The sequence below is a fragment of the Dendrobates tinctorius genome, unplaced genomic scaffold, assembly GCF_039654945.1.
Source record: "Dendrobates tinctorius isolate UK_male_01 unplaced genomic scaffold, ASM3965494v1 ptg000094l, whole genome shotgun sequence".
NCBI classification, from domain to species: domain Eukaryota; kingdom Metazoa; phylum Chordata; class Amphibia; order Anura; family Dendrobatidae; genus Dendrobates; species Dendrobates tinctorius.
In genome coordinates this window covers 2320320-2335082 of record NW_027361762.1, presented here as the reverse complement: position 1 = coordinate 2335082, position 14763 = coordinate 2320320, and the positions used below count along the sequence as shown (strand labels likewise).

The window sequence follows — 14763 nt, the reverse complement described above, 5'->3', positions numbered from 1 at the left end:
GATGCCGACTTCCGATATTGAAAAAATATCGGAAGTCGGTATCGGAATTCCGATACAGCAAGTATCGGCCGATACCCGATACTTGCGGTATCGGAATGCTCAACACTGCTTACCAATCTTTTATGTGGGACAGTGTCAAATGCTTTAGCGAAGTCGAGATAAATGATATCCAATGATTCTCCTTTGTCCATTTGAGAGCTTACATCCTCATAGAAGCTGATCAGGTTAGTTTGACAGGAGCGATCCTTCATAAATCCATGTTGATATGGAGTTAAACATTTATTAACATTGAGATATTCCATAATGGTATCCCTTAGAAACCCTTCAAAAATTTTACCCAAAACAGATGTTAAGCTTACCGGCCTATAGTTTCCAGGTTCCCTTTTACACCCCTTTTTAAATATTGGTACCACATTTGCTTGCCGCCAATCAAAAGGCACAGACCCTGTTTCTATAGAGTCTTTAAATATAAGTAATAGAGGCCTGTCTATCACATTACTTAACTCCCTTAATACCCAAGGGTGAATGCCATAGGGCCTGGTGATTTGTCAATTTTAATCTTACTAAGGCGGTTCTGCACTTCTTCCTGGGTTAGGCAGGTAGGGGAGTTTATGGGGAGTTTACATTATCACTCTGCATTTCCCCTGGCAAATCCTTTTCCTGTGTGAACACTGTTGAGAAAAAAGTATTTAAAACATTTGCTTTTCCCACATCGCTCTCTATGATTTCACCCTCATTGTTCTTTAAAGGGCCGACACCATCAATTTTAATCTTTTTACTGTTTATATAATTAAAGAATAGTTTGGGGTTTGTTTTACTTTCCTTAGCAATGAGTCTTTCAGTTTCCACTTTTGCTAAATGTATTTGTTTTTTTTACACATTTTATTTTTTTCTCTATAACTTTTTAATGCTTCTTCATTGCCTTCTTGTTTTAGCTTCCTAAATGCCTTGTTCTTGTTATTTAGTCAGAGGATTTAGAGAAAGTTATAGTATTTTACCCACAATTATTACTGTATCTGGGTTGAAATTAACCAAGTCTTGAATTGTGCCTACACTGTGGTTCTATATTTGAGTCTATGGACGCTAATTCTGCCCTGGTCCTGTCTGCTCCTTATCTTGGATACAGCGGTGGGAAAAAAATCTCTCAGCATCTTATCAATCAGCTACACCTCCATTCACCTTATGTGGAGAAAGAACACTTCTGATAATTGTCTTCATCCCTATGTCTGAATTCTTGCTGGGAGCACCTAGTTATGGCTGGTTTATGGTGAAATTATATTCTTTCCCCTTCGGTATTATGACCCCCAACAGTGCTCACTGGCATCTTCAGTAGTTTAGAAATTATTCTGTCAATGCCATCACAATCTTTTGCAACAATAAGGTTGCAAAGTTTTGAGACAGCTCACAGGTTTTAGCCATCATAAGATGTTTCTTGTGTGGCGCTGTGGTAATGAGACACCTTATTATAGGCCATCAGTTGTACCAGCTGATATTATTTTTCACTATGTGTCAAGATTGCTTTCTAATTACTGATAGATTTCAGCTGCTGTCATGAATTTCCATGGCTTTTTGCACCTCTCTCTTACTTCATATGTTCAATAATTTTTCCCTGTGTTATTTCTCACAATTAGACATAACTTATTTTATGATCATCTATGGTTTGTTTCATTTGCCTTTGTGGATTGGATGGGTTATTACTGACATCTGGTGAGAATTTCATGTCATGCTTATTTAGAAAATTGGTGACGTGTTTAATGCTTATTTCACCCGCTATATATGAATGCACACCATCATCATGTATGGTCCCGCTACACAGAGCTTCAATGCTTTAGAAATCAATGTGCTAATAAACGGCCAGTACAAGTCAGGTAACGTCCAATGCATCTTTAAAAAGATAAATTTCCAAAATGTGCAAAATCTTCCATACATAATAGAATAATGCATCACCAGTCTCCTCAATATAACTTTATTCCTTTTCACAGAATTGTAGCTGACCCCTGTATAGCAAAGCTAGCAGAGATGTTAGCAGAGATGCTGCATTAACCATTTACTGTCTGCACTAGTGATGAGCGAGTATACTTGTTGTTTCGGGTTTTGCCGAGCATGCTCTCGTATCCTCTAAGTATTTTGGCGTGCTCAGAGATTTAGTTTCTGTCGATGCAGCTGCATGATTTGTGGCTGCTTGACAGCCTGAATACATGTGAGGAATTCATGTTTGTTAGGGAATCCCCACATGTATTCAGGCTGTCTAGCAGCCGCAAATTATGTAGCTGAGGTGACGAAAACGAAATCTCCGAGCACGCCAAAATACTCGGATTACACCCGAGCATGCTCGGGAAAACCTGAGCAACGAGTATACTCGCTCATCACTACACCCGAGCATGCTTGGGAAAACTTGAGCAACGAGTAAACTCGTTCATCACTAGTCTGCACCTGTTTCATGATGTTTCAGGGACATCCCCCTTTCTCAAGCATGCCCAACATCAATCCTAAAATTAGATAAAATCATAGATAAATGACATAGACTTGACATGAGGTGATGATTAAACATTGTTATGATAGAAAAATAGAAATATATATATTTCTACAATTTAACACAATAAATATTGCTACAAAAATAATGTACCTATGCAAAATTACGTATCCATCTAATTCATTATTAAGCCTATTCTATATCTTTCTCACACCATCTTTAGCATACCAAATATAACAAGTGCTAAACCTCCCCTACCCCATCTACCTGTCACAATAAAGGACATCACACTTTTTTCTGTATTGGAATCCGCTGCCTCACAGTAACCCTCAACTCTGCCCAGTTCTCCAAACCACACATCCAAGCTCTCGCCACCTCCTGTCGCCTTCAACTCAAAAATATCTCCAGAATCTATCCTTTCCTCAACCTTGAATCTACTAAAATGTTAGTGCATGTGTGGTATCCCACAAAGTGTCCATTTCTATGGGATACCGGATATATAGTGTGTTTTCATGTAAATGCTGTGAATTTTTATGTGGACTGTGCATTTTAAATACATTGTGAAACCTGATGACAGGCAGCACAAAAAGGGTTAATCTCCTCACAGGCTTGATCAGGCGACTCAGCTATGTTTTAATATGCAGAAGTTTCTGGAAAAACGCCTCAGGGCAGTCAGCCAATGACTGCAACTCTACAGTCACAAAGAAGGGGGAGGGGCCAAGTCCTGGGGGATACTTTTAAATTTGAAGTGGCAGTTGGTGGTCGGACATCTTGAGAAGAGGAAGCCATTTTGTAGGTGAAGTAATTACCTACTTTCTCCCTGTCGGCTTTCCTTCAAATGGGGACTGGCATGAAAAGGGGAGTTAATAGTCTTCAAATGAGGAACACTACCATTGCACCTCTAGGAGAAAGAATCACCAAAGGGCAAAAACAGAGCACAGTGCTGAAGAAGAGATATTCAGACTTAGTAAAACCAGAGGTTACTAAGATCTGCCTGTCTGCAGGTACACAGCAATCTTCAACTGTGTGTGTAATCCCGTACCTCAGTTTACTGCTGTCTGTAAATAATAATTTGCCCCATTACCTTCAGTAAAAAGACTTCTGTTTCAAATTCTTATGGATGCTTCACGACTGGGGCTCAAATGCAGCAACTACTACCACCATCATCATCATCATCTGCCTAGAGGCAGTTACTGTGCAAACACTGTATGGTGGAGTTTCCTGTGTGTGTGTAATTTGAGAAGGAAAGACTCTTCTCCTGACAGAAAGCTTGGCTACCGTAAGATACATCATACCCTGTCAGAGTACAACCCTCAGCCATACACCACATGAGAATGCCACTCATGCCCTCATAATCTCCCACCTTGACTACTGCAATATCCTCCTCTGTGGCCTCCCTGCTAACACTCTTACACCTCTCCTTTCCATCCTTAACTCTGCTGCCCAACTAACCGTCCTCTCTCCTTGCTGCTCTTCCACTTTTTCCCCTCGGCAAATCACTTCACTGGCTCCAAATTCTCCAACATATCCACTTAAAACTACAAACATTGATCTACAAAGCCGCCATTAATCTTTCTTCTCCTTGTATATCCCAATTAATCTCTCAATATCTTCGCACACGTAATCTCCGATCCTCCCAAGACCTAATTTTCTCGTATACAATTGAGCCTTCGTCATCTTATCACCTCCAAGACATTTCCCTAGTATCCCCCATCTTCTTGAATTCTGTGTCCCAACATGTCTGATTATTCAACACTTTCAGAACTTTCAGAGGGAAATTCACGATAGCTTACAGCCTGCTATGACCCTGCTGCCACCTCATCACAACTGCAGCTGTCTCCTTCCCTATTATTCTGTAGACTGTAAGTGCATAAGGTCAGGGCCTTCTACACCTCTGTACCATTGGTCATAATTTGTTAGTTTGTTCAATGTATTTCATATTTGTATCTTGTATGTAAACCCCTTCTCATGGAAAGCACAGTGGAATCAAGGGTACTCTAAAATAAAATAATAATAGCAATAAAAAATAATAAATATACTAGTTTGGCCTATGCGAAATTTTTGCACATTGGTCATCGGGGTCGCAGGCAATTTCAGAAAAAGCAAAGCTGGTCAAATGTAAATGTATTTCATGAGCTGATGAACACAGACAGGTATTTATATAAATAGATTGTTAATACAATAAATTGTTTTGATAAGCAGAGGCCAAAAAATGTTTTCTGGTTGAGGTGCCACCTGCAGGTCATTGTGTCTTTCTGCAGGTTTATGAAAATTATTGTTTAAACTGTATTTAGTGCTAAAATTGTGAATGTGTGGTTTGCTTGGCTGTTTTATGCTGAAGGGAGCAAGTTTACCTTTCAAATGGTGTATTGTGTGTGTGGGGCGAAGTAATCAGCGAAAAAACAGTGCATGTTTACAAATGTGCTGATAGCGTGCTTTGGGGTACTGTGATGCCACCTGCAGGTCATTTTTTCTTACTGCAGGTTTATGAAAATTAATGTTTAAACTGTATTTTGTGATCAAATTGTGGGTGTGTGGTTTGTTTGGCTATTTTCTTGCTGAAGGGGACAAGATTACCTTTCAAATGGTGCATCATTTGTGTGTGTGGGTGCACTATGAGCGGTTATACAAAGGAATCACTGAAAAACAGTGTTCAGAAATAATTGAAGAGATTGTATTAATACGCTACTATTGTATGTCCTATTCAAAGTGGCCATCCTATTAAATTTAGGTACCCACTCCCAAGATTCAGAATTCAATTTTATTCAACAACCACAGTGAATATGACACTACTAGATAGAGGAGTGAGAAAATAGATTTTTTAAAAAAAAATTATAGAATTTTTATTGAATCATACAATGATAAAATACAAAGATAAAAAAATTCAGAAAGGTGGGAAAAAGAAAGGAGGGACTTGGGAACTCACAATCGTATAGTTCGCCGCCTGATAAATAGCATGACCAAATCCTAGCACCTCTATATATATTTCTGAATGTGTGTGTGTGTGTGTGTGTGTGTGTGTGTGTGTGTGTGTGTGTGTGTGTGTATCACCAACCAATCATGAAGCATCTTTCATTTCACCAGTGCTGTGTAAAAGAAGATGAGCTGTGATGGATTGCTATGATCAACAGTTTTACTTGCAACCAATCACTAAGCATCTTTCATTTCACCAGAGCTGTTTTGGTTGCTATGACCAAGAGTTTTCCCTCTCCAGAATGATGGAGTCTGGCCTTACAATCCTATATTTTTCTTTCTCCCATAAAAAGGGCATAGATCGTGGAAATGCTAACGGACTTTCCCGGCAAGCGGAAAAAGATGATCGGAAGCCTATCACGTCTGGCAACCCCATCAACAGCAACCCACACCAGAATCCAGCAATCTTTGGGACTAATTAGAAGGGGGAGAAATGTGATGACTCAGTGTCATTGTGGACAATCTAGCCACTTGTGCGGGGGGGGTGAAATATTCTTAATTACGTTAGACATACTATATCTTTGTTCATTAAGTCAAGGGACATGAGCCATTGTTTCACATGAGACTGTCCTGTGCCCCTTTCTGTATGCTAATTTGTGGAATGCCTGTGGATTATGGATTGCATCAGCCCTCTGAGGTGTACTAGTTCGCACCATCTTGAGGACAATTGAACTAAGTGAACAATGAAGGAACAGCCATGATTACCTCCCCCTAATTCTGTGTAGCACAATGCCCTAAAATGGGATCTGAGAGATATAAAAGGGGCCTGCTCCGGTCACCACTGTGATTCTACAGGACTATGGTTCCAGCTGGTGGCTTACAGCACTGCTCTACTGCCCAACACTGAGCCCACCAATTCATTTGGAGAACCCAGATTGGGACAATCCAGTCACCTGGTCTCATACCTTATTGTGTTCAGTCAGATTCCTAAGTTTGCAGCTTCCTCCTCTGTTTGTTTTATTTGAGTTGTGCTTTTTATGTGCATTATTGTAATTGTTTTCTATTATTTTGTAGTAATTTTATATGAATAAAAAAAAATTCTGACTTTTATTTTACTTCAAGAATACAGGTTCATAGACATGCACTGGTATATATAAATGCTGCTCTATGTACCAGTACAATGTGCCTGTAATGAAGAATACCAGTCACAACAAGAAGAGAAAATTATCCTGTGGTTGGCAGTGCAGTCTATGGCTCATTTCTACAGCTACTGAGTGCCATGCAAAAGGATGGGCGTTTAAGTCCTGTCAAAGAGCAACCTTCAAGAAAAGTAAAAAATGAGTTAATTATAGGAATGTAAGTTTCTACACTGCAAAGAGGAGACGGAAACACTGACCAATCACAGAAGTGTCCTCGTCTTAGTAGCATATGCAATGAGCCTGAACTGCCAAGATATACACAGAGTGAAAGTCGGGACATACCCTTGCCCTCCAGGGATGGCAGGACATGGCACTGCTAGATCTGGGACGGTTGGAAGTTATGCAACTATTGCAATACACTTTTATATACCTAGACTGGAAATCAGAAGAACCTAATGATGCTCATATTAATTACACAGCGTTAATCTATATACTGTATATAAACATGAGTGTATGTATGTATGTACAGTATGTACGTATGTGTGTATCAAGCCACGCCCACTCTGCATAGCCCCACCCACTACGCATAGCCATTCACTCCACACGCAATGCCCCGTAATAATATCTAATATATCTATATACATAATTGCCTTAAATTGTCCATCATCCACTTCCATCTGGATGTCCCCGAATCCCACAATCCACTGCGCCGTACCGGAAGTGCGCCAACCGCCATTTTGGTACAACCAAGTGATGGCGCTCGGATCCAGGACGCTGCTGCGATCTCGACCGCAATGCAGCTGCGATCCCAGTTCGGATGCAGGCTGCCACTGCGATCCCAAATGCCGCTGGGATCCCAGTTGCCGCTCGGATCCGGGCCACCGATGCAATCCCGACTGCCGCTGGGATCCCAGCTGCTGCTCGGATCCAGGTCGCCGCTGCGTTCCCGACCGCCGCTGGGATCCCAGTCACCGCTGGGATCCCAGCCGCTCGGATCCAGGCCACCGCTGCAATCAAGAGGCTGTGAAAGGAGTGTAACAAGGGGGTATAACGAGAGGGGTGTAATCAAGGGGGTGTAATGAGAGGGTGTGATGATTGGGGAGTAATGAGAGGGATGCCGCCGCCGGACCCCCACCAGGACCCACCGCCTGACTACACGCGTGCAGTCACAGCTGGCAGGAAAGACCGCGGCTTGAGGCCTGTGCTGGAGATTGGGTGCGGCCACCCTCTGGTGGCACCGCACACCATCTCCAGCATAGGCCGCAAAACACCGTCTTTCCTGCCGGTTGTGACTGAACGGAAGTGGGTGGGCCGCCAAAGCTGCCCCCATCATGATGTTACTGCCATCCCGATGCGATAGCATCGGGCACACATATAGTATATGATATAAGTGACATAGTTCACTTATCATAGCTTGTGCCTGCTGATTTCCTTTTTTTCACCCTCCCTTTGCGCCACCTGACTACAAGCGTAAGTGCTAATCCCTGTCCGATCTCTCTTCATCCCCACCCTTCCCCCTCTTTTACACCCCTCAATCCCCCTTTGCGCCGCCTCTGTGCGCACATTTAGCAGCCCCCTTTGCGCCAACTCCGTATTCGCATCCCACAGCCGCCAAACTGTGATAAGTGACATAGTTCACTTATCATAGCTTGTGCCTGCTGATTTCCTTTTTTTCACCCCTCCTTTGCGCCGCCTAACTACAAGTGTAAGTGCTAATCCCTGATCCCAGTCCGATCTCTCTTCATCCCCCCTTCCCCCACTTTTTACCCCCTCCATCCCCCTTTGCGCCGCCTCTGTGCGCACATTTAACAGCCCCCTTTGCGCCAACACCTTATTCGCATCCCACAGCCGTCAAACTGTGATAAGTGACATAGTTCACTTATCAGAGCTTGTGCCTGCTGATTTCTTTTTTTTCACCCCCCCTTGCACCACACCTGTACGCACACCCAGCAGCCGCCACTGAACTTTGATAAGTGATGCCGTTCACTTATCAGAGCAGGGGCCTGCTGTTTTAGACTTTTCTTTTCACAGGTGTTTTTCTCCCCATTTCCTTTTTTCTTTTAGCTTTTTCTTTACAGAATAGTGTGCACCAATCACTAGCCCCCCCACACATACACATAGTTATAAATAAAGTACACCCAAGCACCACTTTCACAAAAAATGTCCCGCCCATCGCGTTTGTCCCAACAGCGCTATTCAATGGAGGAGGCATATTCTTACCTTGCCTCCGACACTGATAGCAAGGATGAGGATCTTACTTTTCTTTATTTTTTGGATTCTTCATCCTCTTCCTCTTCCCCCTCCTCATCTTCCTCCTCGGGTCCTGCGGAACCGCCACGCAGACGCTCCAGGACAGAAGATGAGGCAGTGCCCACCATGCCCGAAGCTGATTCAGTAGACCCTGTATGGACTTCACCCTCCGAAAATTATGAGCCACTGATTCCTGATTTTGTGGCAAAATCAGGAATCAAGTTTGACACCCCCGGCCTCACAGAAATAGACTTTTTCAAAGTCTTTTTCTCTGAGGATTTTGTTAACCTCATGGTGGAGCAAACTAATTTGTACGCTCGTCAATTTTTGGCGGAAAACCCCCATTCATCATATTCCAACTGGTCTCCTGTGGACGCAGTTGAAATGATGCAGTTTTGGAGCCTGGTCCTCCACATGGGGATACTGAAGAAGCCGGAAATTCGGCAATTTTGGAGTGTTGATATTTTATACAACACTCCAGTGTTCCGAATGGTCATGGTCAGGTCGCGTTTTGAGGACATCCACAAGTTTCTGCATTATACCGATAATACACAGTGTCCCGCACGAGATGACCCCAACTTTGACCGTCTGTTCAAAGTTCGGACGGTCATCGAACACTTCAACAAAAAGTTTGCTGAAGTGTACGTGCCCCAAAGGGAGATCAGCGTGATTGAGTCCTTGGTCCATTTCAAGGGAAGGCTCGGATTCCGTCAATACCTGCCCAGTAAGAGGGCCAGGTACAGAATCAAACTTTACAAACTTTGTGAGAGTACCTCAGGGTATGTGGCGCCCCCAGGAGTATGGCTGCCACAGTGGCTTTGCCTTCCTCCAGGGAGGGTAATGCCCGGCTTGTGAGCAATGACGGGTATCTCTCGCAGTTAACCTATACATGCAACACAGTTCCACTCCAGGCCAGCTGGGGGGACTCTGAACCGGAATTAAGGGGAGGAGTGCTCTCTGAGGGCCAAGAAGAAGGAGTGGTCAGTTAGTCTGCGGAGGGTGAAGTGTGCAGACGTGGAGAAGAAGCGCTGAGATCGAGCAGAGAGGAAAGGCTCATCTCCAGTGAGAGCGCATGAACTGGAGTCTGGTCTCCACGGTTGTATGGATACTAATGGTCCTGCAACAGACACCAGAGGAGTAGCAGGATGTAAATGCACTACTCCCATCTAAGACTTGAAGGCACAACAGCAATATTGATAGTGAGCCGGGACTTAGGAGAAAGGAGTTCCCGAAACAGGTTACAGCTGTCTGCCGTACAAGTAGAGTTCTTGGGAACATCTGTCAGGAGGAACTTCAGTGTAACTCAGTACTAGGAGTACTTCCCTCAAATAAGCGCTAGGAAGGAGACTGCACAGCCCATCTGCTGAGAGAGAATCCCTGAGTTGCTTCCAGGCTAGCCTGCTCTGGTACCATCTGTAATCAGGACCCTAGACTGCATTTATCAAGTAAAGGTACAGAAATTGCACCCTGCTGTGTCTTTGTCTGCTTCCTACCCTTCCGGCACCGCTACATCCCCGTGCCAACCACATCTACACTGCCCTGGAACTACAGCTTCACCTGTGGGGAGCTTTTACGTCTTTGCTGCATCATACCATCAGTCCCAGCGGATCTGCATGCAGCGTCGGCATAACACCTCCCTTGCCGAACACCACAGGCGGCGTCACGAACTATTCATTTGATCCATCACATTCCACCATTGCAATTCCCCTTTTCTTGGGCACCCAGGGCCATGGACCGGGTCACCTCTGCTGTGACACATCCCGCCGATACCGGCCCGGTACCGAGTACCCCACAGCCCTGGGAGGGCGACCCAACTTGGCGTCACAAACAGGATTACGGAGCCCAATACCCCCGGGTCCTGTGTGCCATAGACTGTGTTTGTGTAAAAGACTGTGTTGGTGCCATTGCCGCCATTATCCCGCTGCTTGGCGCATGCGGGAAAACAAAAGAGGCGGGCCTTTGTGGGTGGAGCCTGCCAGAGAGCACGAAACAGTGAAGTCCCGCGCGGGAAGAGGAAAAAGCGTGCGAGAAGTGAGAGGAGCTGAGGCCTACAGCCCAGAGCGTCGGGCCTGCGAAGTGGCTGCCGATCAGCTCACACAACCCCCGGCCCTGGCTAACATTAACTAGGGGGGAAGAGAATGTCTGTGCCCCGCGGCAATGCAGCGGCGGACGCCGCCGCTCACCCCTCAGCGCCACACGGAGTAGCGCCCACCACAGCAGTCCCCATAATGCCACTGTATATGCCCTACCTGCCGGGAGCAGCATGGCTACCGCAGTACTCGGGTGAGTCACATACCCTGAATGAATTCAAAGAGAGACTGTGTAGTTTGTTTGAAGTATACCCCCTGTCTGAAAGCCAGAAAGTGCACATCCTTAATGGACAGCTAACGGGTGCAGCACAGAGAGAGGTGAAAGCCTGGCAGGACACTGACAAAGAGACTGTTAAAAAGATTCTTGCCAAGCTGAGAAGCACCTTTGACACCCGTACTGCAGCTGAAATCAAGATGCGGTTCTTTGGATGCAAGTAGAGAACACAGGACAGTATAAGGGACTATGCTCTTGACCTGCAGGAAGCACTGCGAGCAGTTAAGCAAGTTGATCCTGACAGTGTGAAGGAGGAAGATAATCTGATAAAGGAGCAGTTCATTGAAGGACTCCTATCCAGTACCCACAGAGGACAGTTGCGCATCATAACCTTGCCAAACCCTGATCTGGACTTTGCTGATTTCAAGGACAGGGCTATTTGGGTACTGCAGGAGCCAACTGACAGCCGTCCAGCACCCCTGAGGCACCCAGCGATCACCTTCCACCAGGAAGCAACATCTTTTCCTTCCATCCCTGTGGAGCCTGATGCACAGACTCTGGATAAAGATCCAACTGAAGAGCTGCGTCTTCAGGTCCAGGAGTTGACCAAAGGAATGGCTGCACTTACTAAAATTGTGCAGTCCCTGCAGGTGTCCTCCAAGGAAAAGATCCAGCTGGCTTCCAGTCCAGAGGATGTCCCGTGGCTCCGGAAGAGGAGAATTCCGCCACTCCGAGGGAGGAACAACAATCGCTATGACCAGGACTGACGTCCCATCTCTCGTCGCTGTTATAAGGCAGGTCATCTTGCAAGATTCTGTCCTTTATGTTGAAAACCACAAAAAGAGGTAAAAATCCTCCAAAAAATTCAGTTACAAACCAGACAGGCCCAAATGCATCTGCACTAATCCAGGGTGCACCGGACCCAAGTATAATGGCAGCTGCACAGGTGCATAAATACCAAATTAAACAGCCAGCCTACAATCAGGGATTGGCCGTGTGGTACACCAGTGCAGAAAAAATAATCCGCATGTGGCAATGTTCACACAGGGAATGCAGGGCTTCTGGCTCACAACCTCTTAGTAAAACCATATAGGGGGGCTGCCCAGTGCCAACTAAAATGCATCCCAAGTGAACAGAGGCCACAAGTTTGCAGAACCATTTGGGCCCAACTGCACCCTGGAAAGAATATAAAAAGTGCACAACAAACATAGCAATATATGTAAGGTATTGGTTGATATTAAGGCCTTAATACGGAAGCTGACAAACTGCGTCAAAGTTCCTTACACTTGTCAGTCCCTACTCTAACATGAAAACCACAAATAGAGGAAAAAATCCTCCAAAAAATTCAGTTACAAACCAGACAGGCCCAAATGCATCTGCACTAATCCAGGGTGCAGTTGGGCCCAAATGGTTCTGCAAACTTGTGGCCTCTGTTCACACAGGATGCATTCTAGTTGGCACTGGGCAGCCCCCCTATATGGTGTTGCTAAGAGGTTTTGAGCCAGAAGCCCTGCATTCCCTGTGTGAACATTGCCACATGCGGATTATTTTTTCTGCACTGGTGTACCACACGGCCAATCCCTGATTGTAGGCTGGCTGTTTCATTTGGTATTTATGCACCTGTGCAGCTGCCAATTTACTTGGGTCGGCTGCACCCTGGAAGAGTGCAGATGCATTTGGGTTTGTCTGGTTTGTAACTGAATTTTTTGGAGGATTTTTTCCTCTTTTTGTGGTTTTCATGTTAGAGTAGGGACTGACAAGTGTAAGGAACTTTGACGCAGTTTGCCAGCTTCTGTATTAAGGCCTTAATATCAACCAATACCTTACATATATTGCTATGTTTGTTGTGCACGTTTTATATTTTTTCCAGGGTGCAGTTGGGCCCAAATGGTTCTGCAAACTTGTGGCCTCTGTTCACACAGGATGCATTCTAGTTGGCACTGGGCAGCCCCCCTATATGGTGTTACTAAGAGGTTGTGAGCCAGAAGCCCTGCATTCCCTGTGTGAACATTGCCACATGCGGATTATTTTTTCTGCACTGGTGTGCCACACGGCCAATCCCTGTTTGTAGGCTGGCTGTTTCATTTGGTATTTATGCACCTGTGCAGCTGCCATTTTACTTGGGTCCGCTGCACCCTGGATTAGTGCAGATGCATTTGGGCCTGTCTGGTTTGTAAAAGATTCTGTCCTTTAAACGAGCAACCCCTGGGGCAGAGGGCCAACCCCCAGGAATAGTATCCCCAGGCCTAAAGAACTGGAGAGCCAAGTATGTTGGAGGGAGACCAATCCTCCCTGTGGTGATTGACGGCATCCCCATGAACGCTCTGCTGGACACTGGCTCCCAGGTGACCACTATGCCGTACATTCTTTACAAGGGGTATTGGGATGATTCTAAACTTATCTGTGGCCCAACTGATGAACTGACAGTAGTTGCCAGTAATGGTCAGTCTTTGCCGCAGATTGGATGTAAAGAGATTACTGTTAAAGTGGGTCGGGTAGAGCTAAAGTCTCAAGGTCTAATATTTGTGGATATTGATCGACGTGAATGTAATCCCATGATGACTCTTGGTACAAATGTAATTGAAAACTGTCTTTCCGAGGTTATTGTCTTGTTGCAACAGGTGGCTGAGACTGCTGGTTCCAGTGAACAACGAGTTCTGCAGAAGAAGATCAGAGCCCTGATGCTAAGGCAGCAAGTAGAACTCTCTGGCGGAGAAATTGGCAGCGTCAGAGTGAGTGATGCTTTCCCCATTGCAATACCCCCCAGATGTGAAATGTTGATTTGGTGTCGGGCAGCCATAGGTCTCAGAGGGAAAGATTACCAGGCACTGAAAAAGCCAGTATACTCTGATAGCAGGCCCACTGTCCTGACAGCCAGAGCGGTGGTTGATGTACGAAAAGGGAGAGTACCTGTACGCCTCTTGAATTGTGGGGAGGAGGAGGCCACAATACCTCGGTACGCCACAGTTGCTAAGCTGCTCACCGTTAATAACAACTCATTGCAGGCAGCAGAGCCCTTGGTCTCATCCGATCGGGTGGAGGACAATGGCTCTGTGAAGCAGCCAGAGGAGTGGTGTCAGCAACTGCAGGTGGGGACTGACTCTACACCTTCATACCAGAAAAACGGAGTTTACAGAGTGACACAAGAATATGAGTGGGTATTCAGTAAACACCCACTAGATTTTGGGCAGGCAAAAGGGATTCAACATCATATCCCCACTGGAGATCATCCACCCATTAAAGAAAAGTACCGGCCTATACCCCCAACACAATACCAATGTGCTAAGAGTATGTTGAGAGAGATGAAAGAAGCTGGGGTTATCAGAGACAGTTGTAGCCCCTGGGCAGCTCCCATAGTTTTTGTAAAGAAAAAGGATGGTACCATGAGAATGTGTGCTGATTACAGGAAAATTAACAGCATAAGGGTGGTTTCACATTAGCGCTTTTTAAGCGCACGCACGGCCGGGGGTAGCTCCGCCCCCGAGCCGGCTCTCTGCCCGGCGTGCCCGCCCCTTGCTTGTAGCGCCGCCTCCTAGCGCACAGCGGCGCCTGCGATCGGCGCACCCTATCTTTAGCATAGGGTGCGCAGATCGTGCGCAGGCCGTGCGCTAGTTGCGCTTTGACCTGTGCTGCGCACTTTTGACGGTGCGCCGTGCGCGCCAAAATCCGAAAAGTTTGATTTTG

General features: G+C 45.5%; 1 protein-coding gene across 2 annotated transcripts in view; it reads right to left on the bottom strand.

Moving 5' to 3' along the window:
* Positions 1-14763, bottom strand: part of LOC141098684 (cytochrome P450 2D15-like) — a 404919-nt gene that overhangs the window by 362623 nt on the left and 27533 nt on the right. The gene's annotated exons all lie outside the window — the stretch shown is intronic.